The sequence below is a fragment of the Musa acuminata genome, chromosome BXJ2-4 (genome assembly GCF_036884655.1).
Source record: "Musa acuminata AAA Group cultivar baxijiao chromosome BXJ2-4, Cavendish_Baxijiao_AAA, whole genome shotgun sequence".
In the NCBI taxonomy this organism is placed as follows: Eukaryota; Viridiplantae; Streptophyta; class Magnoliopsida; order Zingiberales; family Musaceae; genus Musa; species Musa acuminata.
The window spans coordinates 15,664,171-15,667,500 of record NC_088341.1 but is presented as its reverse complement, the minus strand read 5'-3'; positions in this window follow the sequence as shown (position 1 = coordinate 15,667,500).

The following is a 3,330-nucleotide window of genomic DNA, read 5'->3' as shown; positions in this document are numbered from 1 at the left end:
GGGGGCGTGGTTGGGAGGCAGTGATGGCGACACAATTAAGAGTAGCTACCGGGGCTACCACCGAGGCTGGTGCCGAGGCTACCACCGAAACTAGGAGGCTAGGAGGTTGGAAGGCTACTGTTGCCAAGGCTGGGAGGCACCATGAGATGAGATGCTGGGAGCAACGTTGGTGGCACGGCTGATAATAATGTTATGTTTCTACTGTTGAATCTCGGATTTTGATGATGAAGTCAATTGTCATTTGTTATCTAATCCATATGTTGAGATAAGTGTGTAGGATTAACTACAATAAAAGTAAGACATGCAGCAGGAGTTGCGCCGGAGTCAAGACAATGATCACGTTGGGAGTTCGAGAGTTCGATGGAAGTTCGGACAGTCGTCGGAGGTTCTATAGGAACAAATCCGAGAAGTCCATGAGCTTGCCAAAGAAGCTCGTCGGAACTCGCCAAGTGGATCGTCGCAAGTCCAGGAGTTTGCCGGAAGTCCACAAGAGCATCACCGAGGGTTCATCTGATGATCAACGGAAGTTTGCCGGAAGCTTGCCGGAAGAAGCGATTGATGCACCGGAGCAATTTGCAGTAAATGTCTTAGGGAATGTCGTAGTTAGCATAATGATTAAGTTAGAAATGAGAGGTGATCCCATTAACTTAATCTTGGGGCAATTGGGCCCTTGAAAAACCCAAATTGGGCCGAATGGATCAACCCATTCGGACCCTAATTTCTGCCAGGCGGTTGAACCGCCCAAGGCAGGAGGTTGCACTGCTTGGGCTCAGTCTCCGAGCGAGACTGGGCGGTGCAACCTCCCCTGACAGGAGGTGGCACCGCTTGGGCTCGGTCTCCGAGCACTGGCTGAGTAGTGCAACCGCCTCAGTTAGGAGGTTGCACCGCCTGAGCTCGGTCTTCGAGCTCTAGTAGGAGGTGCAACCGCCCCTGACAGGAGGTGGCACCGCCTAGAGGCTCAGTCTTCGAGCTCCACCAGGTGGTGCAACCGCTCCAGTCAGGAGGTGCAACCGCCTGATCCCGGAATTCCGGGAATTGACAGTTTTGAGCTCCAAATTTGAACTGGGTTTGGGCCTATAAATACCCCACCCATTCAGCACTGAAAGGATACAGAATACACTCCGAAATCTTGATCTTGTTATGTGATTTTTAGAGCTCAAAATTATTGTAAAGGCCAAAAGTCCTTCTCCCTCTTTTCTTCCAAGTTCTGAGCTGTAAAGAGAGGAGAGGAGAGAAAATTCTGTAAGGGTTGTCTCCTAAGCCCGTCAAAAGGAGTGAAACTGTAAAAGGGTGGTTGGCATTCGCCTATTGAAGGAAGGCCTCTAGTTGACGTCGGTGACCTCGTCGGTGGAGGAAGCCAAAAGTGGAGTAGGTCAAGATTGACCGAACCACTCTAAATCTCAGTTTGCATTTACTTTGAGTATTTTATCTTTACTACAAACCTCCTCTAAAGCTTACTACTTTCTGCGCATATACGATCGGGTTTCAGCTTTGCACTTTCCGAATCAACGTTTAGACGTAAATCTGTTTTTTCGTACGATCATCATATTTCAGTTTGCGTTTACGTTTTGATTTCTATCTTAACTGCAAACTGCCTTAATATCCTTGCTTAAGCTGCATCTCGCCTAATCAAGTGATTTACGAATCAGCATTTAGACGTAAATCAGTTTCTTCGTATGAACGTTATATTTCAGTTTGCGCTCGTATGCTAGTTTTCATCATAACCGCAAACTGCCTTCATAGATTAACTTTAACGTCATCTCGCTTGATCTTAAGTTAAAGTAATCTTAGAATCGGCTTTCACACCGAAATCGTTTTTATCGTTCGAACGTTTTTATCGTCGAAAGATTTCCGCTGCACTAATTCACCCCCCTCTTAGTGCTCTTGATCCTAACAATTGGTATCAGAGCGGGGTTAACTCTCAAACGGATTAAAACCCAAGAGAGATGACATACGCCGGAAACCAAGAGGGCCACTCTATTACACGTCCACCCATGTTCAATGGGACGGACTACACCTATTGGAAGACCCGAATAAGGATCTTTCTTATTTCTATGGATTTTGAACTTTGGAATCTTATCGAAAATGGATTTTCGAAGTCTTCTCTTCCAATGATCGATTGGAATGAATTGGAGAAGAAGGCTTTCGCTCTTAATGCAAAGGCTATGAATGCCTTATTTTGTGCACTTGATAAAAACGAGTTCAACCGTGTTTCGGTTTGTGAAACCGTATTTGATGTTTGGAATACACTCGAAGTGACTCACGAAGGCACAAGTAGAGTGAAAGAGTCAAAAATCAACCTTTTGTTAAACTCTTTCGAACTTTTCCGGATGAAACCGAGTGAGACTATTGGCGACATGTTTACCCGTTTCACGGATGTCGTCAATGGTCTAAACGGACTCGAAAAAAGTTTTTCGGATTTTGAGCTCGTAAATAAGATTCTAAGATCCCTTCCTAAGAGTTGGGATCCTAAAGTCACTGCTATTCAAGAGGCGAAAGATCTAAACAACTTCCCTCTTGAAGAACTAATCGGGTCATTAATGACCTACGAGATGACTTGCAAAGCTCATGAAGAGCAAGAAGACATCCTTCCAAAGAACAGGAAGGATATGACACTTAAAATTTCATAAGACCACTTGAGAGAAAACTCAAGTAATGAGGACTATGACGATGACTTGGCACTTCTAACAAGAAAATTTAAAAAATTCATTAAAAGAAACAAGTTTAAGAATGAAATAAAAAATAAATTTGAACCCAAGAAGGACCAAGTTATTTGCTATGAGTGCAAGAAGCCGGGATACTACAAGAGTGATTGTCCCCAAGTCAAGAAGAGAACATCAAAGAAGAAGGTGCTTAAAGCAACATGGGATGACTCGAGTGCGTCCGAAGAAGAGGAGTCCAACACCGAGCAAGTTGCTCATTACGCCTTAATGGCCATCGGAGAGGAGGTAACGAATTTAATAGATGCAGATTTATCATTTGATGAATTATTAAATATCTTCCATGACTTATTTGATGAATCCAAGATTATTAGTAGAAAATATAAATTGCTAAAAAAGGAGCATGATAGTCTTACTTGTAATTTTGATAAGTTAAAAATTGAATATCATGATAGTTTAAGTTCATGCACAAAATGCCATGATCTAGAAACTCTCCAAAAGGAAAACTTGCTACTTAAGGACACCTTGAAGAAATTCGAGGTTGGTAGCAAGTCATTGAACATGATCCTTGCAAACAAGGGTCACATTCCCAAAAGAAGTGGAATCGGATTTGTGAGAAGTCCTCACCAAAATCCAACCACCTTCATAAAAGACCTCATCTTACATGTTC